Below are 17,365 nucleotides of genomic sequence, written 5' to 3'. Positions count from 1 at the left end.
TGAAATACAGAAACTTTTGGATGTATATATTGACAAAAATTTAGATTGGAAATTTCAAATTGACTAGGTTTTTGTTGCTTAATATGGGAAAGTTGCTATGGAGATGGATATAAAAAAGTTCTCAAAATGCAGAAAAGAGCAACAAGGAATATACTCGATGCAACTATACTAACACCTAGTATACATTTATTTAAAGAGCTTAAATTGTTGAATTTCAAATCTAGAATTTCATATCATAAACTTATTCTTGTACATAAAATTCTAAACGATAAAGCACCTGATTATTCAACGGAACTCTGTTGTCCAATGTTAACCTATATAGTAGAAATCTAAGGTCATCTGCAAATATCAATTTAGCTGTTGTACGACCGAACACAAATTAAATGAAGAAATATTTTGCATATAGCTCATCAATACTTTGGAACAAACTACCAAATGAAATAAAATGACACTTTTTATCAAACACGTGTAGATTTCTTGACTGTGAATAATTTATAACAACTCGCTCAAATAGTCTAATGATTTGGTATTTTATGTATATATGTAAGCCTCAGATCTGTGTCCGTTTCTAAAATATATGGCCAATTGTGACGTCAATCGGTATTGTATGTCCGTAAAAAAATATTCGGCCTCAAATCTGTGTCCGATTTTCAATCGTGACGTCATTCGTAAATCTGTGTCCGTTAAAAAAGAAAAGGCCTCAAATCCATGTAATGTTTTTTAAGGATACAATTGATACGATATTCCCGGGCTTGTATTTCCTATCATGATTTCCTTGATAAAGGATTGCTACTCACAAGGAATTCCAAATGGTGAAGTTGAAATCACCCCTTTGTAAATACTACGTTGGTTGACCGTTATTGAATAACCGTTTAACAGATGATGTAACACGTAGGTACCACATGTGGAGCAGGATCTGCTTACCCTTCCAGAGCACCTGAGTTCACCCCAAGTGTTTGGTGGGGTTCGTGTTGCCTAGTCTTTAGTTTTCTATGTTGTGTCTTCTGTACTATTATTTGTCTGTTTGTCTTTTTATTTTTAGCCATGCCGTTGTCAGTTTATTTTCTGTCTATGAGTTTGTCTCTCCTTTTGTTATCTTTTGTCCCTCTTTTAAATTTTCATTTAGATTCTTGATCATAAAAATCAAGCGACAATAACATTTTTACGATTCTGTCTGAAAACGGCACTTTCAATTCGTCCACATTTTGTTTTGCTCCCCAATTTTGATGTTCTTCTTTTGCCATCACAATCTGTACAATGTGAGGCATTGGTATTCATATGAAAAAATCATAATCTTTCAATCAGTTTAATCAGTTTAATTTAAGTCTGGAGCTGGCATGTCAGTTAACTGCTAGTAGTCTGTTGTAATTTATGTATTATTGTCATTTTTTTTAATTTTTTTTTGTTACATCTTCTGACATCAGAGTCGGACTTCTCTTGAACTGAATTATAAATGTGCGTATTGTTATGCGTTTACGTTTCTACATTGGCTAGAGATATAGGGGGAGGGTTGAGATCTCATAAACATGTTAAACCCCGCTGCATTTTTGCGCCTGTTCCAAGTCGGGAGCCTCTGGCCTTGTTAGTCTTGTATTATTTTAATTTTAGTTTCTTGTGTACAATTTGGAAATTAGTATGGCTTTCATTATCACTGAACTAGTATATATTTGTTTAGGGGCTAGCTGAAGAACGCTTCCGGGTGCGGGAATTTCTCAGTACATTGCAGACCTTCTGCTGTTGTTTTTTTTTTTGGTCGGGTTGTTGTCTCTTTGACACATTCCCCATTTCCATGCTCAATTTTATATCCACCTAAAACGCTTCTGGATTTGGATCATTTAAAATACCTTTCTTGCGCTTATAAAATATAGTGTATCCCTCATTTGGAATAGTGTCCTGCTCCGCCATCATTCCTTTTATGCAGTGACGTCATATACTTGATGACGTTTTGTCATGTTTGACGTCGATGAAAGGACATACATTTGAGCAAAAAATTGCCATAGATTTTAGTAAATAAAGGACATAGATTTGGAAGGTCTATGACGCAATATTAAAAAGGACATAGATTTACAGAAAGGACATAGATTTACAGAAAGGACATAGATTTGAGGCCGGACATAGATTTGAGGCCGGACAGAGATTTGAGGCCGGACATAGATTTGAGGCCGGACATAGATTTGAGGTTTACATATATATATGTATGGAAAAAGAGAAAAATCAATTCATATATATATATATATATATATGTATATAAAACGTCTGTATAGTAGTCAACGATTTTCCACACGAGGGCGCTGGATCGTTACGAGTACACAATAAATAAATTATATAAACGCCTAAAAAAGTGTACACAACAACTCCAAATACAAAAAAAGGTAACTATAAATGTAATTATTTATAAATATTTCGGATAACAGATATCCTTCGTCAGTCAGATTCTGATGTGAAATGTATATATATATATATATATGAATTTATTTTTCTCTTTTTTCACAATCAATTTATAGTTAGCATGAATATTGCATCTACATTATTTGTTCAAAATTGTAAGCTTTGTAATATTTGTACTGTTTGTTTTTAGTGAGGGACTCAAGGTAGATGAGCGAAAGCTAATTTAGTCACCCTTTTTAAATAAAGTCATTTCTTACTTACTTACTTTAATTAAATTTGTGTACTTCACTTTAAAGGGCTCGTGGGTCTAAATCCAAGGTTTTATTTAATATAGAATTTCTCTACATTTTTCTATAAACGAACTTTATCTTATACTTAATAGAAAAATGAAATAAAAAAATGGGGTCACCGTTCATTTACGCTTTTTTACAATTATTTATTTTATGTACAGCTTATTCAAAAACAACAATAAAAAATATAGGTCACCGATGAGTTAAAATAGATATTTCAATTTTAATGCCAAACATGGCATTTTTGCACCAAAGGGCGATAATTTGGAGTTTTTCAATTATAACTACATTTTAAAAGTCACCTGGGGCAAACACGAATTGATTTTTTGGAATGGTTTTTGTGCCATAAGATAAAGTAACAACTACTACAGGTATTAAATAAAATTTGTAATGAAAAATTAATGTTTAATTTTTTTCTGAAAATCATATACCCGCGAGCCTCCTTAAAGGCACATCTTTAACCATAGGTTTCAAAACGAGTGAGAATTGGATATCGCTTGATATCAACTCGAGTTATCTAGTTTCAATATAATATATTCTTTTATGGTAAACACTGTCAATGTGTCTAATAAAAAAATCCGCGAAATGTCAAACTGGTGAAATAATTTAGTGTTTTGTATATCATTGAAGAAATCACATATATTCTTTGCTATCGACGAAATGTACCTCGCCTTAACCTTTTAAAGTCATCAAAGACCTTATAAATGGTCAAATGAAATGACGTATTATCGTCGTGTGATGCTGGCAAAACCAATCAAAACTAAGCAGATTTTCGTATCACATTTTCGTAAAACACGCCGTAAAGTGTGATACGAGAAGAATCTTTTCATGCCAAAAATAGATAACCATGACTTCTTAGTGGTGGAGTTGGAATTATCTGATCGCCATTTTAATATGAGTTCATCACCAGTGCGTGGATGTTACATGTTTGAATACTCGTTATCGCATCCTAATCTTTCTATTATTTAAACAGAAATATAACTGTACATGACTAAAATAACGAATGAAAATTATGTGCGCGTGTAGTATCGGTAATTGCATGTAATGCAAACACAAGAGAAATATTTCAAGAAAACATTTTTTATTATGATATTTACATCCAGGATTTACATCTTGATACACTTATGTTACCAGAACGACAAGATTCATAAATATAAACGGAAAACAGAAATGGTAAAATTTCATAATAAGCTACAAAGTGATAACGACTGGACGTATTTTCAGTACATGAAATATTCGTTAACTTGATCATCAAATGTTGAGGTGATCATTTCTACCTCAATCTATTCATATAAATATAAATGTTTGAAGAAAACTTTTTCATATATGTTCATAGGAGGATGTGTTATATTTATCACAAGGAAACCTATTTTTACAAAAGTTATTATACATTTTAGTCTCAATTAAACACCATGTATTAAACTCATCATAGATACCAGGACTAAATTTAGTATAAACGCCAGACGCGCGTGTCGTCTACAAAAGACTCATCAGTGACGCTCGAATCCAAAAAAGCTAAAAAGGCCAAATAAAGTTCAAAGTTGAAGAGCATTGAGGACCAACATTCCTAAAAGTTTTGCCAAATACAGCTAAGGTAATATATGCCTGAGGGAGAAAAGCCTTATAAAAAAGAAGATGTTGTATGATTGCCAATGAGACAACTATCCGCAAAACTCCAAAATGACACAAACATTAACAACTATATGTAACTGTTCGACCTTCAACAATATGCAAAGCCCATACCGCATAGTCAGCTATAAAAGGCCACGATAAGACAATGTAGAACAATTCAAACGAGAAAACTAACGGCCTTATTTATGTAAAAAAAATGAACGAAAAACAAATATGTAACACATAAACAAACGACAACCACTGAATTACAGGCTCCTGACTTGGGAAAGGCACAAACATAAATAATGTGGCGGGGTTAAACATGTTAGCGGGATCCCAACCCTCCTCCTAACCTGGGACAGTGGTATATAACAGTAATACATAAGAACGAACTATAAGTTTTTCAAAAAATTCAAATATATAAACAGTAAATTATTATTGTCTGTTTTGTCTCTTTTTTATTTTTGCCATTGCGTCGTCGATTTATTTTCTATCTATGAGTTAGATTGCCTCTCTAGTTAGTACTGCAACTGACATCGAAAAAGACGCTTAGTTAACGAGTTTAATGGTCCGGAATAACACACGGCTGTAAATTGTTTTAAATGATAGAATAATATCTATATTTTAATTTCCGTCGGGTCGTAAAAAGTTTCTATGGTCACATTTTTGTATTTTATCCCTTTAATGGGGGTAACCCTCAATTTACGGTTTTGGGTAGTTACCTTAAAATCCAAAACTATATTTTTTGGTTAAATTTCCCGCTATTTTCATAAATATTTTCTATGCACATATCATCAAGGATCATCGGAATGATGAAGACATAAATATAATACCATCTCCAAGTAAAACTTTCAAACTTAAAGTTGGCTGATTTTTTAGATAGAAATTTAACGCGTTTTTCTTTGAAAACGAGAAAACATATGATTCAAAAACAGTATTTGACATTTGAGAGGACAAAACATATTATTGTGATACTGCATGCAAATTTTGTTGGGCAAATTCCAAACAATTTCGTCAAAAACTCAAAAATAAAAACATCATTTGTACCTTTTTTAATTACGGAAATTTCCTATCCGTCAATTAGCTCCACCATTTATTTTTTCCTTCACAATCAATTTGATAGTTTCGATGTGATTATGTAGATTTTGTAGGAGAAGTTAATTTATTTTTGAGTGATTTGAATATATATAGTAGTTCTTTCGTGTATTTTCTGTAAAAAAGTTATATTTTTGTTAATAAATTTTGACTTTATATAAAAGTTAACCAAATCCTTCGGATAAGAGGTTTTTCCGGATAATGACTATAGTTGACATTGTGTGAAAATACATTGTATGTCAATGTTTAACCTCAGAGCAATTAATATGCATGCAAGTGGTCGGGGGAAAAGTACTATTGAAGTTTCGCAGAGATTTGATGTGTGACAAGGTGATGCTAAAACCAACTTCTCTTGATATTCTGCTTTGCGTGGACGAATCATCAGTGATGTCATGAAAATGAGATTGATTGATTGATTGTTGGTTGCTTAACGTCCAGTGGCAAATATGTCATGTCATGCATGTTCAGGATAAGAACAAGTTAACCATAAAAACAATAGGTATGTTTTGTCATAATAGAGGCCATTCGGGATGATGATCGGGAAAATTTAGACTGCCAATGGAAAATGATGGTATATTGGATTGGGACAGAAATTGTCCATTGAAACATGCAACCTACCGACCCCTCAAAGAGTTGATGCAAGGGTTTTTAACGTGCAAAGAACGTGACACTCCCTTACACGAGGCATCGGATTTAACGTCCCCATTCTGACCGGACGTGACTGCGAACTTGATACATCCCGCACAGCCAAACGGACGCCCCACTTCGTTTTACTGCCGGTCGGGGGAAGACCAAGTGACCATATTTCGTTTCCCCAGTCACCCTTGGGGAACTTAAATAAGAAACAACAGAAATCCATATATGTGATCAAACTAATCGACATGTATCCTCACAACCTGACACTTTTATACGATCTCGCGCTCAGTTTCTTCCTTGTAGTTTGGATATAAAAACAGGGTTTTTGTGTAAAAGAAAAAACTTCAAAAGAAACAGAAAACTACGCAAAACTGAGTCCTTTAAACGTGTTGACAGTCTTTTAAGTTGTGCTTATTAATGTGAGTAATCATTTATCCATGCATAACCAAGTACTTATTGAAGTCAACACCTGTGCAATAAAGTAAACCATTTACTGAAAAATTAGAATTTGAACTTGCTGTCAGTTCATTAATAACGATTGTTAGTGATGTGATTTGTTCTTCTATAAGAAAAAGCCTTTCTCATGTAGCACATCCTCTATATATACCGATCAATTTTATCCAAGATTGTGTCTGATGCTTACCAAACTGCCAAACTCCAGAACTAACTAGACATTGTGATACCTTACAATTTAAACACAGTTGGGCCAAGGGATATGAAATATAGAGTTTAGCTCTGAACTCAATTTAGGGGATGCCATATCTGCTGCAGGAAAATTGAAGTCTATGTTAAGACTTTCAGAATTACACCAAGGTGTGTCTGAAAATATCAAGGATACATTAAAAGAAGAACAATTACTTCACCCTGCCACCAGTGCTCTTATGAGCTATGTCCTCGTTTTGGTATTTTTATGGAAATGATGCCCGCATAGCTTGTTTATAGATATAGGAAGATGTGATATGAGTGCCAATGCTACCATTAAAGGTCACGGTCCGGTCTTCAACACGGAGCCTATGCTCAAAAATTCATTTGTTAGTTAATTGATGAAAAATAACACAAAGGCGCTTCTGAACCGTATATTGTCCCTAAAGATAACAAAAATTCGTAAACGTATGGCTATTACAAAATCAATCGTTTCTGTAGCAGCATTCGCCCCATTGCATTTGGGATTGGCAGTGCAGATACATCATGCATATGCATATGGGAATATGGGTCACGAACATTGATCGAAACTTTGTACTCACATTTCTTTTGTGTTTCCTATGCAAAGGTAAGACTATATCTGACAAGTTTGACCGAATCATGACGGTATTTACGCTCCAGATAGCATTTGTACTCAAAAACTGTGTCCTGTGCCTAACTTGTTCTTATAAAAAAGGGACCTCGCATTCGCCTCTGGTGACTATAGTATATTTTGTGTTATAACTGCTCTGTCCAGACTTTGCAAAAACACAATATGTATTTATCTATAACTAGATACTAATTTTCACAAAATACACAACCTTTAAGATGCAAAATTAAAAACACTGTTTCAGCGCTTGAATTTTGTTTTTTTCATAGATAGAAAAAATATTGAAATAATTCCATAAAGTGGTGTTTTAAACTTTAGAAAATAATTCTGTAATATACTATAGTGAAATACTATACACAATATGAAAGTTTATGGATGTGAAAAGGTCAAGGCCACTTCTTCTTTTGTTATGTCTTAAATGGAAAAAAATCAGAATGTTCCAAATCAACGCCATTTTGTAATGGCAGCTCTTCATATACGTAGTCAAATTTGTCGTTTTAACATCGTTTATAGCATATGATTAAGATTGAATCGTTTTTGTACCATTATATTGAAAAAATATCAGAATATTTCTCCTTTTTGTCCTTGTGGTTGAAATATTGACATTTTTAGGTCTGACCTTTGACTTCAATTTCACAAAATTGTGACCACTCGGGATTTTTACTACCCAACTTTTCTTATTGTACACGTTTTCCTCTTTCCATCGATATATAATTTAGGTGTGTGTTCTTCCGGAACATTAAAGTTTTAAAAAATGAACTCTGGTTGCAGTACGAAGTGTCTTTCGTCCCTTTTATGACGTATATTTTTCATTTAAAATGAACACCAAATAACTTTCAAAAGTAAAACATGTGGACAAAACTAAGTCGCACATTAACCTGGCTTTGAAGTACAGTGGAGATCACTTCTAACCTCTCATTAAATCTGTCAGGAGAACTGTTCTAGAACAGTACGTAGAACTGTCAGCCTGACACCTTTTAGTCAGTTCTAGGTTAGAACTGTTATAGCTAGAACTGATTTGGTCAGTTCTACCTAGAACTGAATTGGACAGTTCTACCTAGAACTGATCCTGACAGTTCTACCCTAGAACTGATCCTGACAGTTCTAGCTGGAACTGACCAGATATTTGGTCAGTTCTACTTCTAGAACAGTTCTGGGAAAAAAAAGTTTGTTTCCAGTTTTTGGTGAAAAAAATAATTTGTTTTGGACCCTGAGAAAAAAAATTGTTTGTTTCATCCTCAGCTGCCACTATATGTAATTCTAAAATTGAAAGAAAAAAATTGTTTTCGGTTTGTCGCTAAAAATATAGATTGTTCTTCGCCGAAGTCGAAAAAAAAGTTTGTACAGAAAAAAAAACATAGACCCCCCCCCCTCCCCCAGAAAATAAAATGGTTGCTGCCTTAGAAAACATGTTTAACCTGTTAACCCCGCCATAATTCTGCATTTATGTGCCTGTTCCAAGTCAGGAGCATGTAATTCAGTGATTTTCTTTTGTTGATGTGTTACATACATTTTTGTTTTTCTCTCAATTTTTGTACATAAATTAGGCCGTTAGTATTAGGGGGGGGGGGACATTATTATTTGAATTGTTTTACATTTGTTATTCCGGGAGTCAGGATGGCTCATTATCACATAACAAAATTATCGGACCTCAATAACCAATATAATATCTGTTTACGAGTAGTTTTCATACCTCGGACGACCTGTTTAACAAAAATCTTTTGACCGCATCAATATAAACTGCCTTTATTTGCTTTTTCTTTCTGCAAATCTATATAGCTGCACAGTCCTTCAGTTTAAATTTTAGGTCTAGAGGGACTGTAATATACAAGTAACAGCAATTTTGGAAAAAAAAATGTAATTGTTCACATCAATTTATAGTGCCAGCATGCAGGGGCAGCTAGATCCAGGCTGGGGGTCCAACTATATGCTCCCATTCATATGCATTGATGTTAAAAAAAAAGTGGGGTTCCAACCCCTGGACCCCCTCCCCTTGATTCTCCAATGAGCATGTCCTTGTTTTATTCAAAATATTGAATCATAAACAAATATCAGTAGTTTTTATACTTCAGACTGAGTCGTGTAATAAAATCTTTTGACTGCATCAACCAAAACTTACCATATTTGCTTTTTATTATGTAAATCTATATAGCTGCACAGCAATTCAGTTATAATTTTAGTTCGAGAGGGACTGTAGTATATAAATAACTGCAATATTGGAAATCAATGACCACAATTTTTTTTTTCTCGCATTAATTGAGGGTGCCAGCATTTCCTATTTTTATTCAAAATATCGCATCAGAAACAAATATCAGTAGTTTTCATACCTCAGACTGACTCATGTTACAAAATTATTTGTCTGTATCAATCAAAACTGACCATATTTGACAGCATCAACCAAAACTGACCATATTTGACCACATCAACCAAAACTGACCATATTTGCTCTTTTTTTTATACAACTCTTATAGTCGCATACACGGCCGACACTCGGCTAACCGAGAGATTGGTCGGTTAATCTATATTGAGTATGCGGCTATATGGGCGGTTGGTCTGTTAATCGGGTTGGTTATATGTCTGTTAAGAGTAAAACGCACAATTTAATGTCAAATTCTGTTAAATATACAGATTTTTGGCATATTATAAGAACCAAATGAAAAAAAGAAAAGTGTCTGACAAAATAATATCTATCATAGAACATTTTCCACCTGTAAAAACAATTTATAGTCTGCGCATTTTTCAGCAAAACTAAAAGGCGTCGCGCAGGTATGTAGTATTTATGCTTATACGCACAGCAATTTTTTTAATAAAAGGCGAAATAAACAGTTTTAGATATCATTTAAAGGTCACAAAAAAAAACTTTGGTTCTAAAAAATAGATTGAAATTAGTAAATATTTCATGAATGTAATATAACGTGAATAATACCACGTTTTAGTGAAAATTATGGGAATAAAGTCTGTTGATGGGTTGGACAATTGAAATTGTGTCAGTTAAGAGTTATTTAGCCACGACAATAGTTTTGCTACCTTTATATTTTCCCATTGAAAAAGTTAAGAATGAGATGTTCTTGAGTAAATAAAATGACAATACGGTGCAACAGTATCCTTCTAGTAAGAGCATTTTTATTTTGACTTTCTTTGCATTTTATTGAAGGGTGTGTCACTTCAATTTAGCGTGATATAGATTGGCCGTTGGAATATGCATGCATTTATTATTAACGTTTTCAATCAGCCTTAATATTTGTGTCTGTTCAAATTAAAGTAGCACGTTCTAAAATCCGACTGACGGTGTCTTTCTGATACAGCACTGGGTACAGAAGATCTTTTTTTATTTCCTGTTATGGGCCCCAAAGGGCATAAACATTAGAACATCAATAATTTTCATAATACAATACAAACAATGATATAAAAAAAAGATTATTGAGAACTATTTAAGTTCTTAAAGAATATGTAGATAAAGAATCTATAATATGTGGGTTTTTTTTTAAATACTAATGCATTTTAATGGAAGTGTGGTTGAAATAGGTAACAAACAAGCAACCCAAAAAGAAAAAAAGAAAAATAGATATACATATAAAAAAGAAGATGTGGTATGATTGCCAATGAGACAACTGTCCACAAGAGACCAAAATGACACAGACATTTACAACTATAGGTCACCGTACGGCCTTCAACAATAAGCAAAGCCCATACCGCATACTCAGCTATAAAAGGCCCCGAAATGACAATGTAAAACAATTCATACGAGAAAACTAACGGCCTTATTAATATATAAAAAAAAATGAACGAAAAACAAATATGTAATAAACAAACGACAACCACTGAATTACAGGCTCCTGACTTGGGACAGGCACATACATGAATAATGTGGCTGGGGTTAAACATGTTAGCGGGATCCCAACCCTCCCCTAACCTGGGACAGTGGTATAACAATACAACATAAGAATATATGTATAGTATAGTACACAATAAGTTAGAGCAATTGTTCAATATATACATATAACATGGTGTCGTTCTCATATGCACATGATATTTGTCACTGGACGTTAAACCCTAATTCGTCAGTATCATCCAATTGTTTCTTTTCTTCTATTACTTGATCATATGTTGTTTACAAATCATTCTAAAGAAGTAAATGGAAAAGATCGAATGTAGCTACATTTGGTTATCTTAAGTTTTAATTCATTTTATTCCGTTTAGTTCCTTTCTACATAAGTGCAGAAGAGAACTTCAGTTGTCTGCATGTAAACTTCTAGCATTTGTCACCAATTTGAGTACATCGCAATCCGTTACTGTTTCAACACCCATGGGTGTTTCATGTCTGTATTCTTAAACAATTATTATTTTTTCTCTCTTTTTTAGCAATGCACCACTCTCTACTGTCCTTATCTATTATTCTATATTCTGCATCTCCATTCAGATTCTCGTGTATACCATGAGGGTCCGGATTTGGGGTGTTGTTTATTTCTGTATTCTTTAAATTGTTATGCCACTTTTCTATACATTTTATTTATCTTACTCATTATTCTTTCTCTATTCTTTATATTCTAGCATCCCAATATATTTTACTTACTGATGTTTAGTTACATTACGACGTTTGTCTCTAATTTAAATGCTTGTTACTAATGTAGATGACTTTTGAACAGAATCCACAAGATTTGGATGAAATTAATATTACTTTAATATTACACTTTTTGAAACCATTTTTATCAATTTTCAATTTCTATTGTCTAAATTGTTCATTGTTCATGTGTTGTTTCCGTATATTTTATGTTTCATTGTTCATGTGTTGTTTCCCTATATTTTATGTTTCAGTGTTCATGTGTTGTTTCCGTATATTTTAGCCGTTCGTCTTGAGCCTACCCATGATCCGACAACACCCCACATAGTAGCAATAAAATTATTCCTTTATTGCCATTCATAACTCTTAACAGACCAATTAACAGACCGAGTTTTATACAGCCGACCCATTAACAGACAAGGTTTTAAATGAAAATTGATTAATGTCACCAAAATACAGATTTTCGTGAAGATTTTTCACACAATGATATTATTATGGTTAACAAACATAATGTCTGTCTTTTTTTAATGTTCAAAATATTGCATGCAAGTAAATTCGAACAATGTGCCATTTTGTGTACATTTTGTGTGTGTAAAATGTGTATACATTTATTGATGAGTAATCCGCCTTTTCATTTTATAGAACGTTTATCGAAGCTAGAAAAAAAATTATTACACCACTGGATTCAGTAAATTGAATTGTTTTGTCAGACATGAATATTTTTTATGATAAAAATATTTTTAAAAAGTTATACAATGAAACATACTAAACTTGCAATGATTTTCTCGATAACACATGATTAACAGACTTTAGCCAACCCGATTAACAGACCAACCACCGATATAGCCGCATACTCAATATAGATTAACCGACCAATCTCTCGGTTAGCCGAGTGTCGGCCGTGGCATAGTAAATCTGTAATATTTTTATGTAAGGATGGAGTGTATAATCATTATAATACAAATGATCTATATTATAGGGTTATTGCATGAATATTGGGGAATATTGTTCCGAGTAGAATTTTATATTGCGCGTGCTTATATTTTTATATCAGGATGGATTGTTCAATATAAACATGATAAAGGAAAGCAACATTGGAAAACAAAATTATGCTCGCGTCAGTTTAAAGTGCCAGCATGTCCTCTTTTTAATCAAAATTTTGAATCGTAAACTAATTTCAGTAGTTTTGATATCTCAGACTGACTCATGGATATAACAAAATTATTTGTCTGCATCAACCAAAACCATGAAAACTGACCATATTTGACCGCATCAACCAAAACTGACCATATGTGACAGCATCAACCAAAACTGACCATATTTACACTTTATAATGTAAATCTTAATATATATATATATATATATATAATAATATTTTTAAATTTGCAAACTACATTTCACATCAAATAATAACAGTTCGTTAAAATATTGTCACTAGCGCTTTCATGCCCTCTGGCAATCTTCAGGCGACGTTTTAACAATGTCCTTGACGACACTGCCGTTGGTAACGTTTATTACGTTACAATAACGATAAGGGGAGATAAATCAAACGTGTTTAAGTAGATCCGTTTAATTTTGGCTGAAAGTCCTTTATAAAGTGTGCTTCCTTTGCCAGTCTTTTATATTTGTTCGATTCGTTCATTTTATAGAACGGATATACGGTAAATTTTCCACTACTGCACGTTTCGAAATGCTCGCTCACATCTTGCATTCGTGTGGATGGATCTCGTATCTGTTGTCTGTGAACACGAACTCTTTGACAAATTGAGTTACCAGTCTGTCCGATGTACCATTCCTTGCAAGTGCTGCATACAATACAGTAAATAAGGTTTACCGTTTTGCAATTCATGTCTGCATTTGGAATAATGGTTTGGCCGTTTTTCAATGTTATTTGCGGGCCGGTTGCCATGTATTCACAAAGACCACATCTAGGGTCATTACATTTTGAAACGTTGTATTGTATTCCATTTGGGTCATAAAACTTAGCCCTTGTTAAAATCTTTTTAAGATTTAAAGGCTGTCTTTTACTTTTCAGGAATTTTTCTGTAGGGAAAAGCTTTTTTAATTTTTTCGTTTTTTGTAAAACTGGCAAATTTGCTTTTATGACGTTGAATATGTCAGGATTGTACGGGTTATGAGTGCTAACAAACGGGATAAGTTCTGTATTACTCTCTTTGCGTGCTGTGGACCTGAGTTCCGTCATTGGTATAGCTTTTGCCTTTTCTATTCCCTTTTCTATTAGTGGGTTTGGATAGTTTTGTTCTTTCAAAAACACCTTCAGTTCATTCAAACGTAATTCCTTCGTGAAATCATCACTCACAATTGTACATACACGTCGTGCTAGACAAAACGGGATGTTTCTTTTCGTATGTGAAGGATGGCATGAATGAAAATTCAGGTATTGGTGGGTGTCCGTCTTCTTATAATATATATCTGTGGTTAAGGTTGTTCCATTCTTTATATATATATATATATATATAAGTCTGAAAATTACACCAAACAGTGTTAGAGTTAGATTTTATACTGACAAATTTTTGTCCGTCCCTCAGCGGGATTCGAACTCACACCTTTGATACACTACAGCACCAATCGCTTAGCCTCATGTCCAGCGCTCTAGACCACTCGACCACATCCGCTATATAAAAATATAACTTCAATAGTCGTAGTGTTACCTTGTCACGGAAGGTGAATCTAGAGATAGACATGAGACACGTGTTTTTTAAGCGTGTGTAGATGTTATATTATTATTTTCATACACAATGTATTTATTATTTGTCAGCAATCTAACTCAACAATTTTTATATATCATATAGGATCATGATTCATTTCATTATACAGTCACTAGAAATAAGTATATTTTACAAACAAGTCTAAACAAGTGACAAACCATACAATATACATGTCCACTGGATCTAAGAGTGATATAGATACAAGGTTAATGCAAATATATATATAAGTCTGAAAATTACACCAAACAGTGTTAGAGTTAGATTTTATACTGACAAATTTTTGTCCGTCCCTCAGCGGGATTCGAACTCACACCTTTGATACACTACAGCACCAATCGCTTAGCCTCATGTCCAGCGCTCTAGACCACTCGACCACATCCGCTATATAAAAATATAACTTCAATAGTCGTAGTGTTACCTTGTCACGGAAGGTGAATCTAGAGATAGACATGAGACACGTGTTTTTTAAGCGTGTGTAGATGTTATATTATTATTTTCATACACAATGTATTTATTATTTGTCAGCAATCTAACTCAACAATTTTTATATATCATATAGGATCATGATTCATTTCATTATACAGTCACTAGAAATAAGTATATTTTACAAACAAGTCTAAACAAGTGACAAACCATACAATATACATGTCCACTGGATCTAAGAGTGATATAGATACAAGGTTAATGCAAATATTTATATAAGTCTGAAAATTACACCAAACAGTGTTAGAGTTAGATTTTATACTGACAAATTTTTGTCCGTCCCTCAGCGGGATTCGAACTCACACCTTTGATACACTACAGCACCAATCGCTTAGCCTCATGTCCAGCGCTCTAGACCACTCGACCACATCCGCTATATAAAAATATAACTTCAATAGTCGTAGTGTTACCTTGTCACGGAAGGTGAATCTAGAGATAGACATGAGACACGTGTTTTTTAAGCGTGTGTAGATGTTATATTATTATTTTCATACACAATGTATTTATTATTTGTCAGCAATCTAACTCAACAATTTTTATATATCATATAGGATCATGATTCATTTCATTATACAGTCACTAGAAATAAGTATATTTTACAAACAAGTCTAAACAAGTGACAAACCATACAATATACATGTCCACTGGATCTAAGAGTGATATAGACATGATAGATACAAGGTAAATCACTTATACATGTAGTTACATATCACGATGGATTGTATAATTCAAATGACAGCAATATTGTAACACATTGGCTAAAAAAAAAATTTCACATCCATTTAGGGTACCAGCAATTTTCTGCAAGTCCTCTTTTTATTCAAAATATTGAATTGTAAACAAATTTCAGTAGTTTCGATATACATATACTGAGTCGTTTTAACAAAATTATTTGACCATATCAACCAAAAGTGAACTTATTTACACTTATCATGTAAATATATATGGCCTCATTGTAAACCAATATTTCTATGTCAGGACGGATCGTATGATAAAAATGACACCAACTTTGGAACACAATACACCTATATTGCTAATCCTGGCTGACCCGGCCTCTTGAACTTTTGAAGCATACAACAATCACTTTTCCATTGTGGCGTCAGATATTTTGTTTTATGATGTCAAATTTTTACGGGAACCTGTGCGATATCCAGTAATGGCAGACAAATAGCGGTAAGGTGTATTTATACCATATCTAAAAGTTTAGCGCACCCTTATTTTCTCTCTGTATCCATAATAATGAACCGTCACTAAAGTGACTTTTTAATTTTAAGTCAGTTAGTTTGTGATGTTTTTTTTAAACAAAACTATTTTACGGCATCATCCAACACTCACGTGACTGATTCATACACTTTTAAAATAAAAAGTACATGTATGGGAAGTTCTCTTCTTGGAATAGTATACTGTTAATATAATTTGAAGAAGGCAAAGAAAACTGCATGATTTTGTTTGTAGCCGAACGTCCAGTGGCAAATGCTTCATTCATGTTCAGATGAGTATATTTTTCTGAGTTTCAGACTCCCAGATATCATTTATAATCGTTATGGATAAGTCTGGCTAAATTGACGAGATGGTGCAAATGCATATAGTTTTTTTTACTTTATAATACAACACTTTTATCATTAATATCCCATAGTTTAGTTTTTTAGTTTAAACATATTTTATTGTTCCAAAAAGAGACAAATGGATTAGACACAAGTTTTTCAACTTAGTAACGTCTTCTCCAATATATACATAAATATACACATGAATGAACATTATATAAATATGACTTTAACCAATTATTATTTAAGCATGAAGATATACAAATAAATTACATATAAAGTTTAAGAATCGAATCAATGGATATTTACCACTTAATATAACCAATCGAATGCGCCTATTTTCAGAACAAATAAATGCAAACACACCGAACTGTGTAAATTAAATATGTTAGTGTACATGACAAGTGACTTAAGTCATGTGTGTATGAATTTGTTTGAATGTAAATTACACACTCATAGTTTATAGTTACGGATTAACAGAAAAACTGAATAAATATACACGTAATTGTAAGTATCAATTTTGTTTTTTACCTAAATCCATTGAAACTTTTCAGAATACAAAAGTCAATCATAAAGATCATTCGATTATCGTACCCAAAAGAGCATACATACATTGATCATGTTCTAGTAAGATCTGTTACAGAATAAGGTTGTCAAGTGTGAGAAAAACGCTTGGTACTTTTTATATACTTTTGTACAGATAGAAAAACAATATCATTTTCTTCAGAACTCAAAGA

This window comes from Mytilus edulis, chromosome 11 (assembly GCF_963676685.1).
Source record: "Mytilus edulis chromosome 11, xbMytEdul2.2, whole genome shotgun sequence".
NCBI lineage: Eukaryota > Metazoa > Mollusca > Bivalvia > Mytilida > Mytilidae > Mytilus > Mytilus edulis.
The sequence above is the reverse complement of the archived record's forward strand: the minus strand, read 5'-3'. Positions refer to the sequence as shown.